The sequence below is a fragment of the Pongo abelii genome, chromosome 2 (genome assembly GCF_028885655.2).
Source record: "Pongo abelii isolate AG06213 chromosome 2, NHGRI_mPonAbe1-v2.0_pri, whole genome shotgun sequence".
In the NCBI taxonomy this organism is placed as follows: domain Eukaryota; kingdom Metazoa; phylum Chordata; class Mammalia; order Primates; family Hominidae; genus Pongo; species Pongo abelii.
In genome coordinates this window covers 157,339,658-157,356,320 of record NC_085928.1, presented here as the reverse complement: position 1 = coordinate 157,356,320, position 16,663 = coordinate 157,339,658, and the positions used below count along the sequence as shown (strand labels likewise).

The window sequence follows — 16,663 nt, the reverse complement described above, 5'->3', positions numbered from 1 at the left end:
TAATATACAATAAAAAGTTTTGACCAAAAGTGGCCAAATATTTTTTCACTGTGTCCATGCTGTTTTCTCAGTCTGGCATAATATCTCTGTTATGGAAATCGCCTACCATATTTTCAAGGTCCACATGAGGTAGAACTCCTTCTCAGAAGTCTTTCATGGTGTCTCACACCTCTTAGCCAAAAATAAATCTTTCTTCTCAATATTCACGGCATTTTTCTTAAATGTCTTAATCACACTCAGCAGATTATATATTGCATTACATTTTTGTGCATGTCTTATTTCTCCTTATTCATCTTGAAGTCCCCAACATTTCCCAGAGATAAAACTAAAGATTGTTGAATGAATTATTAAAGTATTAATTTATAGTAATTAATTATTTTATAAGTAGTATTTATTCCCTTGTAGAAGTAGAAAGGATAACCAAACAACTCAAAATAACATGCAAAGTGAGTTAAATTGATAAGAACTGACCAAAAAGAGAGATGAGGCATTGCTTTGCCTCACAGAAAATAGCTTAGTCAGAAATTAAGAATATGTGGAAGAGATGTTGAATACTGTATACTCACACTTGGGCCATATAAAAAGCAGGCCCTCTGAATGGGCAAAGGCCAGGCACAGAAACACAGGGCTGGAGAATAGCATGGTCTTTGTCTCTGAATTTATGTAAAATTAGGAGGAGAACAAATAATGGGGTAACATTGCCTTAACTGAGGAGAGTCTTTATTTAGAAATATGAATATATATAAATACACTATGTATGATAATATTTCTTTACCTAATTGGCCTTATTATTTCCCTTAGAAGCTTTCAAACTCAGAGAGGCAAGAGCTTTGGTTTTGTGATAGAGGTCTCCAATAGGAAAATAAGGTTAGTGAGTTAACCTTCTTTAGTTAATAAGTTAAAAGAAGGTTGGGTAAGTTAATAATCAACTGTCATAAGAAGATGTTAAAGTAAGTTTTTACTTCTTCATTTTAGCCAAGACCCAAATATAGAGAATGAGTATTAAAAATGCCAAGGAACCCCAAAATAAGAAACAAGACTACTTACGAAAGACTTGGAAAAAAAAGATGGTTGTATTAGGCCATTCTTGCATTGCTATAAAGAAATACCTGAGACTGAGTAAGTGATAAAGAAAGGAGGCTTAATTGGCTCACAGTTCTGTAGGCTTTATAGGAAGCATGGAGCCGTCATCTCCTTGGTTTCTATGGTAGGCCTCAGGAAGCTTGCAGTGGTGGCAGAAGGCAAAGGTGCATTTGCATTTCTAAATGTTTAATGGCAAAAGCAGCAGCAATCAAGAGAGAGTGGGGCTGGGGATGCCACATACTTTTAGATGACCAGATATCATGAGAACTCACTATCACGAAGACAGCACCAAGCCATGAGGTATCCACCCGCATGATCCAAACACCTCCCACCAGGCCCTGCATTGGGGATTACAATTCAACATGAGATTTGGGCAGGGAACAAATACCCAAACTATGTCAGTAGTTAAAAACTAGTTTCCTAGTTTTTACCTTAATACTTTCCTTGAGGATATGTAAAGGTTAGAGGAGCAAAGAAAAATGGCTGTTTATGGAGAAATACTTTCTTTAAATAAAATTATTGAATTTTCCCTTGCCATGGGGAAAGAGTGGGGATAGAGGCAATGTGACAGGTCCACTTAGAGAAAGCTTTATATGTGTCTTTCAGAATCAGGTGGCTTTTGACCTGTACTATAAAAATTAAAAGGCTAAAAACTATGACCAGAGGTGCCTGAATAACAGGAGGATAGAGAGAGAAAATGACATTGGGAATAACCTTTATTTGGCAGAAGCAAAGACGTAAAGACGTAAGGTGTCCATGGATGAATGTGGACCATGTGGAAGGAAGCCGAATTCAATCCATCTGGAAAGGACTTTCGCAAGAGAGATTCCTGGAGTGATAATGAAGGCTCATGAGTAAGAGTCTATGTGGCCTGGGCTGCCCATGCCCTGAGAATTGAAGTTGTAAGCAGCTAGCTAAATAGAAAACCTCACCATGTGAGATCACTGTATTGGAGGATATCAACAAGGTTGTCTCCAATAAATCCATAAAATTACTCTCAGGCAGAATCAGAATTAGGAATCTCGGATGTCTTTCCTAAGAAGAGCAGCCATCGAATCAAATTTATGTCATCAAATAAGATCTTTAGTTTTTCTAACTTCTTTTCTTCACTCCATTTGTGAAAAGGTTAGAAACCTCATCTAGCAAGAGGAGTACAGGATAGAAGAGTCAAAAATACGGAACAAAGATGAAGGCAAACAAAGCGTTCTCCTCTGTCCTGTGCCTAAAGCAGTTGCTAAGCTGGAAAGAGGGAGAAGCTTTGACTTTATGTGAAGTTCAGGGTATTTTTAAACATTATCCTTAGCATGACATTTTCATAACACTTATGAAAACTTGTTTTTGCCAAATTACCTGTAAAACTCACTATCTAAAAATGGCTAGGAAAAATATTACAGTACTTAGCTTGATATTAATATCAATTCAAGGAGTGGAGAACTCCAGAAAAGAGATTTGAATGATGGAGGTGAGGTTGGCAGAGAGTGGAGGTAACAGAGAAGGGAGATAGAGTCCGTACCTGTATTTAGGTTGTACCCTACTGATTCTCCTTCTTTCAAGGTGCTAGTTATTCTGCTGGAGATGACAGTGCAATTAATTAGGGAAAGATACAGTAGAGGCAATCATCTATATGATTTTAAATGGTAATTCATGTTTCCAAATAATTATTAAATAATTAATTTCCAAATAATTATTCTTTTTAAGAAAGAATTTTAGTCTAAAGAAAAGGTGTTAAGTACATAGAGTCATGTTTGGGGAAACAATAATCATTGCCTGGAGACAATTGTTCTCTTAATGTTCATGCTACATACCACCAGGAAAACTATATAAAAACAACCAGAATTTTCGAAATTGCGGTATACAACATTTACGTTTGTTTTTAAAGCAGAAGTAAGAAGTTTAAAATCTAATGATCTTTTTCTGCATTCCAGCATCATTTCAATGATATTTATTTTACATTCTTCACGCACCTGATGACTTCCTGCTTTCTAATATCCATGTCCCAGAGAAATAAGAAAGAGTCTAGAAAGCCTTTTTATCTTGACTCGTCCAATTAGTGAAACAAAGCATGTAAGCCCTTTATCTTTAACACTAAAATTGTGAACTATCTCTTAATTTTTTTTTCCAGAAAACAGTTGACAAGGGAGAAATCATCTGGGGGAGGGTTCAGTACAAACTTCTTACTGCTCTTGAAGCTTAAAAATGCCTAATATTAGTCTTGAAAAAAACCGTATTTTTAACATTTTATAGTGTGTAAAAGCTAGGTCAGGGAAACAGAAATTGAGACCCTGCACTTTCCAATTATAAATCTATCTAATTGGTTTTCAAATGATAATTTCATTTTCTTGTGGTCAGAGATTATGATTTATCTTTTCTTATCACAGTTCTTGAAACTTTCTTTGTTCCACAAATATTTATTGAATGATAGCTCTGTTGCAAGCATTTTGCCGAACTTTCACATACGTGTTGTTTAGTTAACTAGGTCTGGCACTAAACAGATTGTGGGTAAATAAACATCATTCGTTTTCTGGTTTTATCTCCTGATCTAGTATAGAACTGACATTACTCTATGACACAAAGATTCTCCAGTGTGCTCAGCCTGATTTCAGGTCACCTTTGATAACTTCAAAGTTGTAGCTATTACTGAAGACTCAATTCAAGGGCAAATATAAGGTGAATTCAGGAATTTAGGGCTGAATTACAATTGACTGTCTAAGAAAGAACTCATACAAGCGTCCATGTTTTTCAAAGGTCCTATTACATAATAAATTTTTGTTACATTCTAATCTTGAATAAATTACCAAATCCAGATCTAGATTGTTATGTTTGGCCTCAGAGAGCTATGGGTGAAGAATTAGGGCTGGAATTGCAATAAAAAGAAAACATGCCTTGTTAAATTTCCTTTTTTGTACCCAAAACCTTTTTTGCTATACTATGTTTCCAGTGGGAGTAATTACAATGTGTCTAATGTTATCCTTGAATAAACTTTTTTATCTTATGTAAGAATAAGTCTTTTTAAGTTCCGTAAAGCACCTGGCATATCATGAGCATTTCAGAAGTGCTTAATGATGAAATAATGGGAACTAAAGATCTAAACCCTTGTTTCCTCTGGCTACTGTAATCTGAATGGACAAAGGAGGAGGAAAAATCACCCTGGTTATTGTAATATTATAGCTTGTTATCCCATCCTACACTGTTTTGTTTAGAAAACACTTGGAAGACAATCTACGTTTGAGTATAGAACAAGTTCATCTTATAAAAGCTCACAAGTGTTTATAATTCTCTCATTAACTCTTACAGAATATGATAAAGTTTGCAAAGAATGATGGAATATTACATCACAAATTGCACAACCATTAGAATTTAGCTAGTGGATATATAATGAGACTCTAAGAGTGTACAGGAAATTAATTTTTATTTAATTACCACAATGTATTTTTAAGAAGCAGATTCAAGAAGACTTGTTCGCAGAATGGTCTTCATCAAACAATACACATAGAGCATCCAATTCAAGTATTTTTCCTCCAAGCAAAAAAAAAATCATTTTTTAAAAATGACACAAATAACTTAGATTTATCAGTTCTTAGAGCTGGGAATTATTAGAGACTCTGCAGTTCAATCCTGAAATCTGGCATTTATTGATTATTTAACAATGTTGCCATAGTTAAGTATTAAATGCTGGTCTTAGATACAGAGGTTTTTATTCATATTGTTAAAGACCAGTGCTAGCCAAAGGATCAAATGGAAAAAAAAACACCCTAGAACAGATAAAACAAAGAGTAGAGGAAAGAGACTGAGAAAGGAATTCAGAAAGAAAAATAAAATTGTCAAAGATATGTCTCCAAAGTCAAAGAGAGCTACCCCACCCCCACTTTAAGAAGATTTCACTTTATCTAAAGAGTAAAGCAAATGCTTTTAGATCCAAGGGTACCTGGTTCAAATCTCAGCAGGGGCAGATTTCTCACAAACTAAAAAGGCACTCTCCCTATTAAAGGAACTGACTTAATACAGTTATATGGACCATTACTGTACAGAATGGGAATTCACACACTATTTTCTAAATGGGGCCTTTTTGTGCATGTACAGTAATTCTTATAGAAGGCTTTTACAAATAAAAAAGGAGAAATTGGGGAAAAATCTAAGAACCCATTATTTGAGCCTTTAATAACTACTGGTGTATTAGAGACAGCCATCTGCAGTAATATAGCAGATCAGGTCTTCCTGGCAATGGTCTGAAAAAGCATTCTAAAGATAAAAGCTTAATCCTTGTATGGACCCCAGATGCCTAGAAAAAGATTCATAAAATATTCCTTGAAGTATGGCCTCAATGTTGGACCTCAAAATGCACGGTCTTCATGGAACTTCACTTAAGCAAGAAGTAGCCCTCAAATAGTTCATCGTAAGAACACTTTTGCCTGAGATTTCCACAAGAAGACTTTACTGAGTACAGTTTTATAAGACACTCTAATCTGACTGCTGAAAGTCTTCCTTAGTAGTGAAACCATGACAGACCTGTGGTAAACATTCTACCTAATCCACCTTATAAAAGAACCCTGAGGAAACTGCTAGAAGTCTACTTCTGCAATAAATTTATATTTGGAGAGCTATAGTTGATCTAGGTTCAACTTATTTGGGGTAATTTATATCACTCTCCCTGGGAACATCCTTGAAGATAGAATAATATTAAATGTTGAAAATGTGTTTTTCACCAGCTTCACCGTACATAATTCTCTGGGACCTAACTAGAGGCTAAATGATTGCCAATATAGGCCAAGATTCAAAAACGTGGATTATACGAATATATAAAAAGTACTTTCAAAAGTAAAATGTGTTTCTTGCAGAATAAATCTGAGTACTGGGTCAATATTTTAGGTAGTAATAGATTTTACAGAAAGTAATGTATTTGAGACCTATAATTTATCCACACTATACCAAAAATTTTACAAACATCTTCTCAGTATCGTATTAGTTTCAGCTGAAAAACAGTGAAATAAAATTTAAAAGCTCAAACTGGTTGAAAGAAAGGGTGTGGACAGAGTCAATGTTGTTTCACACAACTGATAGTAACAGGTATGGGGGCAAAAGTGAATCTCAAAGTGCAAAGGATGACTTCAGAAGTCCATCTCCTTCTCTCTGCCTCTCAGGTCCTCTTCTCTTTACGTTGGCTTTTCTCTCAGATAGGCACCCCTGTTAGCCCTACAAGAAAGCTTCCAGTAGCTCTGGCATTGCACACATCCTCACAAATGCATGTCCTGTGGAAAGAGCTACTCCCTTCAACAACATTTCAAAGCAAAATTTCTGTCCAAGAGCTCAAGAGAGCGTCAATTATTGTTTCGACTAAATTGACCTAGATTTAAATCAGCTTAGATTTAAATGACAAAGTGTACATGATCAGATTTCCAAGGATTTTCTTTGATTTTAGTCAACGGAGATGACAAGAAATGTGAAATGTATGTGTGGACACACATACACACTCACACACACACAACCAAAATTTTACAGTTTTGGAAACTAAACAGACATGATGTAGAATTAAAATCAGGGAACAATTTTAACTAAGTATGAAGCCACTGAAGTTGGATTGAGTTCTGCTAATGCTCTAACTTTGATAATATGAAAAAGATAGAAGAATAGTCAATCTTCAATAAATGTTGAATAAATCGGTAAGTGAAATCATTAGACAGAACAAAAATAATATTTTATTATGGAAACTGACAAGAAACTGCTTCAATAACAACAAAAAATATAATCTAGTTAATACTCTGAGTACATTAGAAGTGAAGGTAAGTTCAGGAAGCTGAAAAAAAGCTGGATAAAGTTAAATTCGTTAGTATTAAAGAATTTTCTGTGCTGGTTTTGGATTTTATAAAATTATGTATATATCAATTTAGCTAATAAAATAATTATTTACTTTACATATGTGTCTAAGCACATGGAATATAATATAAAGTTAGGTGTCTGCTTGTCAGGGTATCTCTACTAAAATCAATGAACAGGGAGAGGTAGGAAAAAGTAAAGTAAAAAAAAAAAGATAAGTAGAATTTAGGTGCATCCTGTACACTATGTGTTGGGACAGAAATAACTTAGAGAATATTATCCAATTAGTCAGAGAGCACTCCATGTTCTTTTTTTTTTTTTTTTTTTTTTTTTTTTGAGACGGAGTTTTGCTCTTGTTGCCCCGGCTGGAGTGCAATGGCGTGATCTCGGCTCACCGCAACCTCTGCCTCCTGGGTTCAAGTGATTCTCCTGCCTAAACCTCCTGAGTAGCTGGGATTACAGGCATGTGCCACCATGCCAGGCTAATTTTGTATTTTTAGTTGAGATGAGGTTTCTCCATGTTGGTCAGGCTGGTTTCAAACTCCTGATTTCAGGTGATCCACCAGCCTCATCCTCCCAAAGTGCTGGGATTACAGGCATGAGCCACCGTACCTGGCCAAGAGCATACCATGTTCTTTTCACAGTAAGAAATTAATAGAGAGTATGCCTATATATAAAGCAAAAGTGGGCATTTAGGAGGCAAACATAGACAATGAGTATCTGGGCCGAGAGAGATGAAATAAGGTACATAAAAATGACAATGTTGTCAAGAAAGAATCTCTGAGTTGTGGGGCAGTTTCTTGAGAAATCTTAAATATTTTCCAGTAAAGCCCAAAAGTTTCTGTTACATTTAAGCAGTCAATTACTAATAAACAATGTTATTATTAATTTTTGTAAGACTCACTAAAAGGAGCCATAAAGTCTAGAGAAGTGGTTTCCCAATAGGCCATGGCACAGCCATGTTTTCTAAATTAATCTTTGCTCTTATTACAAGAAGTTAGAGTTTGGGTGGGAGAGAACAATGCTTTAAGTCCAGCTAACTCAAGAGTTTGTAATTTAATAATTATTTAATTTCAGAATTCTAAACCATAGTGCAAAGGATTTAAGCTATAAAATTTCTCTGAGCTTCACGTGCTTTTACTGTATAATGGGGATAATGAACACTTCACAAGATTCTTGGAAAAATTAGATGAGATAATACATGGCAGATTATGGTACAATATATGGCACTCTATAAATTTATTTTTAAAAATTTTGGCTTGATTTCCCAATTATACACTAACAAAGTCTTGTGTTTCTTAGTTTCAATAATTCATATTCAGATTTCCCCTGTGGTAATGGAAAATTCCTGGCAGTGAACTTCTCAAGTGGTTAAAGTCTAAAGTCACTTGACCTTTAGCCTCTGGCTTTAAAAATCCCTCAAGAGATATGTTAAATGGCCCAGAAATATATTGCCTGTCATGTCTTATTGCTTAATTAATGGCCAACTAAGATGGCCTGTATGGACTGCCCTGAAGTAATTGTGAACTGATCTTCTACTCAAGGAAATGAATTGACTAAACAACAGCAGCACTGTCATAGAGCATTTACTGTATTTAAATTTCCACAGCCCTTAGAAGAGACAGAACATACAAGGGCTGGTTAACTGAGCATACAAACACCAGCTAAGCAGATACAAACTGTTGCTCACTGTACCAGACAGGGAATTGTATGGTTCTGGTTTCTGAAAACTGTTGAGAATCAAACAAAAAGCTACCAAGTAAGCATTTTCATTTTAGTCCTATTTGTAATAAAATTGGAAGTTACTGAATTCTTTTAATAATAATAACAAAATTGTGGTTTGAAATTGCTCCATTTGAAGATTAATGGCACTCTGGAGAATGGGAAGCAAACTTGGAGTGAAAGTTCACTGATTTAAAATGAATGGTAGAAAGTATATTCCAAAATAAAGGAAAATCTCATTATATTTCAAATTATTTTTCTTTCAAGATAGAGAGTAATATGAATGATTTATTAATAAAATACTGCCAAATAATTCTGAGTCTTTTGTGATGAATATGACATGCTTATAATTAAATATGAATGTTGATCTTCTCAGTGCTTATCATTCCCAGAAAAAAAAACTTTAACAGAATTTTTTTTCTTATATGGTAAACCTCTTTGCTCTATTCCTTTACTGCTTTTATTTGCACTACTCTTTGGCCTTTCCCCACATCCCAAACAACCCCAACCAACTCCCACCCCAATTCATTGTTTCACTTCAGCAGGATGAATGTGCAGTGTCACAAGGGTCTGCAGAATGAAAACAAGTAAAGGATAAACCATTTACACAGCTGTGGACAAGAGAAAGAAGATACTGTTCTTGCTGCTGATGGTTCTATAATCCTTCAGCTAGTTCTGCTAGTTCTTCCAACCCTGACAGTTCAGTAAGTAAATATAAAATTCTGGTCTTCGGGGTGTCCAATGATGAATTTAAGGATGGTAGTTGAGACTTCACTCCCTTTCAGGTGTATGAAGTGGTGAGGGGAGAGTATGAAGGCAGGGAGACCAGTAAGGAGGCTTTGATGGATAACAGAGTATTAGGTGGTTTGGACCTTAGTGAGGGTTGCTGGTCCAGTGAACAGGAAAAGGTCGTGCTGAGAGACACTCTGTGGCAAAGATTTGCAGAGCTGGTTGATGGATTATATAAAGCTCCTAAGCAAGGGCAGTATAGTTTTCTCCTGTCTACAGCTGTGTGCTTGTCCTATCTTCACTCCACTTTCTTCCTCAGTATGTTAGAATATCATGTATTTATTAATCAAAATGAAAAGACAAATGGGGAGCAGAGGTAGCCTTTTATATTTTTTTCCATGGTTCAAAGCATTAAAATGATTGAATGATACAGTGTCTTCCCTTCCGTATTTTAGTAACAGAAAATAGGTCAAGTTTGGGCACATTTTCAGCAATAAAAAAGGTAGAGTCCCTAACCTACTTATCTCTGAATAAATCAAATCACTAGTATTTACAGATTCATTACAATAATCTCAAAATTAACATTTTCTGTATGTCCACAAAGCTATACAATTTGTAACATAAAAAATCCAAGCCGCTTAAAGAGGAAAATAGTATCCAAATGAATCCCTCCATCTAAAGGCAGCCAACTTCTAATCTGGGCTCTGGGGAAGGAAGGGTGGAAAAAAGGAGACAAATAATTGGCAAGTAAAGATGTAAGAAAAGATCAATAAAGAAGAGAAAGGTAGAAGACAGGACAAGGGTAAACAAGCAAATATAGTTTGTAGTTATTCAGATATAGGAAAATTGAGTCAAAGCTGTCAAGACTATGAAGAGGTTCCATGCTGCAGCTTATACATTGAAATGCTATGCTTTAAAATAAGATGATTTTTTGAAATTATTAAACTAATTCTTAACTTCATCTTTGTAAAATGACATTTTCCCCATTTTTCATGTTGATATCTCCCATTTTGAAAACACCAAATGTATACATGAGAATAAATGGACCTGACATAATGTGACCTAGAATATTACAGCATTGGAGCAGTTATTCAGAGGCAACTGCATAATACGTTTATTTTGGATACCACACATCACTAGGGTGAGTATTTGTTTTATAGTCTTGGCTTCTCAGCCTGACTCTTATCCAAGTTGCCAAGTGTAACATCATCCAATTTGTAACTCAATGTTTCATCAACAGTGTTCATGTTTTGTAGACATACAGAAAATAGAAACCCTTGAAACTAAAAAGTGTCTGGATTAATAGGGCTGACATGAGATTCAGCACTAAATAAATGGCCAAGTTCCCATGAAAACAACCACTGTGTCCTGTGTTAATTCTGTTTTTAGTTAACTTTGTCTTCCTGCCTAAAAACGTGTAGGTTTTTATCATTCTTAAGTTGCTGTAACATTGAGATGTGAAATTTGGAGGATTTGAAATAAATGCAGCTAAATGGAACTTTTGGATGAAGAATCCCTGGTTTGTTCAGATCTGTTAAAGTAATAGGGGAAAGCACAAAAGGATCAAGAAAAGGAAGGCCCCAATCTTTGTTCAATGACTGATAAAACAGCATTACTTGGGTGAAAATTGGCCTGACCTTCACCTACAGGATGCTTCCGCTGCCTCAGTGATTCTTGCTTCGCTCTGATTAGGTAAAGATTGCCCCTTTCCCTGCAAGGAAAAGTCAAAGAACAAAAAGAGGGAAAAAAATCTTGACTTAACTATAAAAGGTTTATTTTTTTAATCACAGTTGGGCTCATCCAAGCCAGTTTCTAATCTTATTTTTCAGGCTTAAAAAAAAAAAAAATGCCCTGCCTTTTAAAAGAAATTCTTTGGATCATTTTCTTTACAACCTCTAGTCTAGATCTCAACTCACATTTCTTGGATGTATTTTTTTTTTAAATCTTCCTCACTTGAAATGATAGCTTTTTTATTTCTTTTAGACTCTCCTCTAAAGCTCTGCTGGGAGAGGACGGCAGGAGAAAGACACAAGTCTCCCTCAGCTGGCTGGAACAGTAAGTAGAATGCAGTTGGCAGAGTCCTGCCAATGTTCCAAGGAAACTTGAAGCAGTTTCCCACCCCCATCCCCACCCCTTAGCGGTTGCCCATGGAAGACAGAGCTCCATGGAACCATGGTATTAACTTTCAGACTCTGCCTGTTCATATAGACCTGAGCTTTTCTGTGGCATTACTGTCAAGCAGCCCCCTGTGTGACTAATATTTTTAACAGCGTGATATTTAAAATTTGACAAGGATATAATAATTCATTCTTCAGATAGTCAACATACTATGAGAGTAAGTCATGTCTTCAAAGTATCTTTCAAAGGGGCTATTAAAAGTAGGTTAAATTTTTTCCCCCTACAGCATGCAATTTCATTTTGGCTCTGCAAATTCAACCACATAAAATTAAATTTTGACTTGAGAGTGACCTGCTGAAAATTAGATGGAAAAATAAGGGGATAGATTTAAGTTACTATTCAAAGAAAACTAGCATGTCTGTCTGCAACTTAACATGCAGCACACTAAGCTCTCTGAGAATCTTATGTTTCTGGTAGCTAGTATTTTCCTCTTAGGATTCAGATTGTGTTTTTAATGAAAATGATGTAGAACTTAATGGAATGTAATCTCTTGTTGTGAGATATAGATGTAAGACAGCACAGGAAAGAATTATTCTTGTACATTTTTTGTCACAATTCTCCTGTCCTTGTGACCTTATGATACAGCCATCCAGAGCAACTAGACATTCTCTAAAATGAACTATGTTCTTTAAAACTCCTATGAAAAATGAACCCAATCAACTTCTGTGATTTTTAAAGTGCTTATCTCAAAAGAACATCTCTCCTTTGACATTCCTTTCCCCAATCATTAACATTTCTTCTAAATAGTTATAAAAATGTGATATTGAAGACTCTAATTTTAGAGGGGTATAAGGCAATAGAAATTAATGTGATTATCCTAATAATAGCAGAATGTGAGCATTTAGAGAAGGCTTAGAGATACTTACTACAGAGCTGTCTATGATATATTCTACTGAGGTCAATGCAAATCACAAAAATGTTGTGTGATATTGCACAAACAGATATTTGGTATCTTTCATTTTGTCCTATTTTAATTACTAAATTTATTTTCCTTTAAAAGCTCCTATATTATATATACACACACATACACACACACACACATTATACACACACACACATATATATATACACATACACACACTAGTCATGATAGGCTAGGTTGTGCTATGGTAATAAGCAAACCTAAATCTCAATGATTTAACACAAAAAAAGTTAATTTTCTATCAGGCAAGTCTACTGCAGTCTCCTCAGTCACTCTTTATAGCAGCTGTACTCCATGTGTTCACTCTGCATTCCAGCTTGCTTTCCTCTTTCAACACACAGGCTTCCATGGTCACCTCTGCAGAAGAAGAACAAGAAGAGAGTTCACATAATTAAAGGCTTCACATAGCCCTTATGCTCAAATTTCATTGGCCCAAACTTGCCACATGGTTAAAACCCAACATCAATGCGGCAGAAAAGTGCAGTTTTCCCATGGACCTCACAGAAGATAAGGTCAAGAGATTGGTAATCAGCAGTAATGCCTATCAATGAATGAAGACAGAATTTTACAATCAAATTAGTTTCATTTATTCTTTCATCTCCAATCATGCTCCTATTTACTAGGGGCCATATCATTATTGTTAAGAGCAAAATATATTAAAAAGCCAACTCTACTGGAGTTCATCCACACATACTGATTGCTACGGTGTGAATGTCCCTGCCAAAGCTCATGTTGAAATTTAATTGCCATTTTAGTGGTACTAAGGGGTGGGCCCTTTAAAAGGTGATTAGGTCATGTGGACTCCACCCTCATACATTAATTAGTGCTATTGTTGCTGGAGTGGGTTCTTGATAAAAAGAGTTTGTCTGCCATTTTCTTTCTTGCTTGCTCACTCATCATGTGATGTTTTCCACGGTGGGATACTCCTTGCCAGAGGCCTGCAGCATGATCTAAGACTTCCCAGCCACCAGAAAAATGAACCTGTGATTTTTAAACTATTCAGTCTGTGATATTCTGTAATAGCAGCAGAAAATGAACAAAGACACTAATTTATATTGCTGTTATATAAACAAAGAATATCATTCTTCAAGGTGTCAAATGTTTTTAGAAACCATATATATATCTGTTTAATGTAACCTTTCACAAAGCATCCAAAGTATTAGGAAAAAGGATCCCATGTAACAAGAATACGCTACAAAATTACTCACAAATAAGAATAGCCTAAGTGAAATATAGGCTAAATTGCTTTAAAAACAGGTTAATATTTTTATTTTCTATTCTTTTATGGTGGAAATATGTACACTATACCTGCCAATTTTAACTGCTTGGCAATTTTCCCAAGAATTTACTCACGCCACGTATTTAATGACAAATGTATCGGCATCATCTGAGATGAGAATTGAGATGCTCAAAACTGCAGTCAGTATCTCCTATTGCTTTATACTCCATCAAAGATGATGCAAGCTGACTTCAAAGGCAGCTCAGTACTTGCATCAACTCTGCAGGGGTGTTGAGTAAAATGAGAAATGAAAAAAAAGGAACACCATTATGTTTTGAATTTCAAGTCCTAAATCATTATTTCCTAGCTGTGCATGAGGTTACGTAGACAGAAAGTAAAATGACAACTGGTCGTGTCATTGGGATGATGATATAGGAGGATCAGGAAGCTTAAGAAGAGGAATATTTTTTAAGTCACATTAAAAAATCTCTCTCCCCTGGTGTTCAGATATTCCTAGGACATTTTTCAGTGATGGAGTGACACTCGGGTACCCCCATAATGCCCAGGTGCCTGCTGGGGATTGACCTGCTTCAGAACTCCCTTCTCAGGAGCAATAATATGCTACCCCTGAAGATAATTAAATGTGAGATATCCAAATAGTCACTTACATCTGCTTTTGGGCCTCAATTTCCCACTTGGCACTGTATTGACAGTGTGAACTTTAATGGCTTGAAACAAATTCATATGACATTCATTTTTTAAAAAAAATCTCCTTTTAAAGCGCCTAAGTAATTAGTTATAATCAATTTCTAATACAATACTCATATGGAAATATTTGCGTGTGTGTGTGTGTGACAGAGAGAGAGAGAGAGCGTGCATGTGTGTGTTTTTAGTGACAAAATGCAAAAATAATTTATTGTACTAATTCTGGGTACATACTGAAACAAGAAAGAATTCATATTTACTTGAAAAGCAAGAATGCCTCTGGATTTAGTTAAGTATCTTAGTATAGTAATATGTGATTTATAACGTTCCTGAAAGTGTTTTTACAGCATTACTTTTGAAAAATAAATGAGGAAATTCTCAGCTAAGGCTGTACTTAAATTTTGGTGTGGTGATACAGCATAAAGCACTAGAAATTCACAAAGGCAAAATGAAACGGGCAGGCCTTAACTCAATGTGCTTCTCATTATATTGGAAAAGAATCATTCTTTGCTATGAGAATTTGGCCACTCTTTTTGAATTAAAATTTCACCTTAGGTGAGCTTTAAAAATTCGTTACATAACGGCCTTTTATTTACTCTACAATTATGAAAACATACATGAACACATATGTTCATACACCCCATATAATCAGATGTATGGGGTAAACAGACACCACCCATATAAATAGGTTATCATTTTGATGAGGCACTACAAGAAATCTTGATAGTACTTCTCGGTCTCATGAAACGTTAATGATTACACCACTGTTATATTTCCATTCGTCTGGAGCTGTTTCTGCCATTTACTTTAATTCCTCATTAAAGTATTTAGTGTTTTCTTTATTGATATTGCTGAGAAACCCACCCCCTTGTTTTTTCACTATACTTACTGAGCTGTATCTTTTGTTGCTTACATATATTTACTTTTAGGACTATGACATACTTTTCAGATCAGTGGTTTCCAAGGCAGAATACATGCAACTTAGCAACTGTTCAAGTCAATTCTGTTAGTTTGTGCTTCATAAATATATGGTATATTACATATAAAATACATGTTTTTAATTTTTTAAAAATAGATATTTTGGTAATGTATACTTAAATGTTTATAATGGAAAGGATGCACAAATGAAAATACTTATAAATCACTAGCCCAGATATATGCAAAGCTTGATATATTTGTTATACTTTTTTAAATAGCCAAATACAAGATCTAGTTTAATATTATTACAGAATAGATATATTTAGTTTGTCAGTGGAAAAAATATTGGCATCAAATATTAACGCTTTTGTCAGGGGTTCAGCATAACATCACTAAGAAACTAAAACTATTCTAATGGACACGCTTCTCAGATGCCCTATTTTTTTTTAATGCAGTATTTTATTTCTTTTTTTCTCTCCAGTTTTTTTTTCTAACTTTACTTTAAGTTCTGGGATACAGGTGCTAAATGTACTAGTTTGTTACATTGTTACATAGATATATATGTGCCATAGTGGTTTGCTGCACCTGTCAACCTGTCATCTAGGTTTTAAGCCCCACATGCATTAGGTATTTGTCCTAATGCTCTCCCTTCCCTTTCCCCCTACCTCCCCTACAGGCCCTGCTGTGTGATGTTCCCCTCCCTGTGTCCATGTGCTCTCATTGTTCAACTCCTACTTATGAGTGAGAACCTGAGGTGTTTGGTTTTTTGTTTGAAGTACTTTATCTCTGAAATTAGATGAAAGCTTTGCTATAGAAAACTGGCTTTACATATATGGCTGTTAACTAATAATTTTACATTCAAATACATCTAAATACGACTAATGACTTTCTGATTGAATACTCCCTCATCCTGTTATGTAGCAACAAAAGATGTTAAATGTAGAGTAAGTATGTCAGTGAGAAAGGCCTCCCCTAATCCAGAAGCACTGGGACTTGGTAAACGTCATTTAACGTTTTATCTTTGTATTTTCAAGAAATCATATTGTATTGCTCCAAATTTACAAATGATTTTTGATATAAACAGAATGCCAAAGGTTATTTTAAAATAAACATGCTATCCAGCTAGATTTGTGAGTAAAAGGTGATTTCCTTTTCACCTTCAAAGAGACTAGAAGATAAAATTATTGAAATGCTCTGCTGTTACAAGATGATATTGTTTCTCCTTTAAAAACATATCAACTGTCTTAATAAAATTCACAAGCCTCTTTGCTCTACTACTTAAAATAAGAAAATTTTACAAAATTTATGTGTTATTAGAGCAGCTTCCCTCCTTATTCCAAAAATACCACAGTAGCTTTACCTTCTCCCCCTCCCCT

General features: G+C 35.1%; 1 long non-coding RNA gene across 3 annotated transcripts in view; it reads left to right on the top strand.

Moving 5' to 3' along the window:
• Nucleotides 1–13,021, top strand: part of LOC129058676 (uncharacterized) — a 76,997-nt gene extending 63,976 nt beyond the window's left edge. The window contains exons 2-4 of one of the 3 annotated variants that reach the window (XR_010139411.1): nucleotides 9,162–9,320; nucleotides 11,329–11,400; nucleotides 12,787–13,021. This is a non-coding gene — a long non-coding RNA (uncharacterized LOC129058676). Of the gene's footprint in view, nucleotides 1–9,158; nucleotides 9,321–10,193; nucleotides 10,487–11,328; nucleotides 11,401–12,786 lie in introns of those variants that run through there. The other 2 variants (XR_010139410.1, XR_008523954.2) reach the window with 2 other exon arrangements.
• Nucleotides 13,022–16,663: the final 3,642 nt, after the last annotated feature.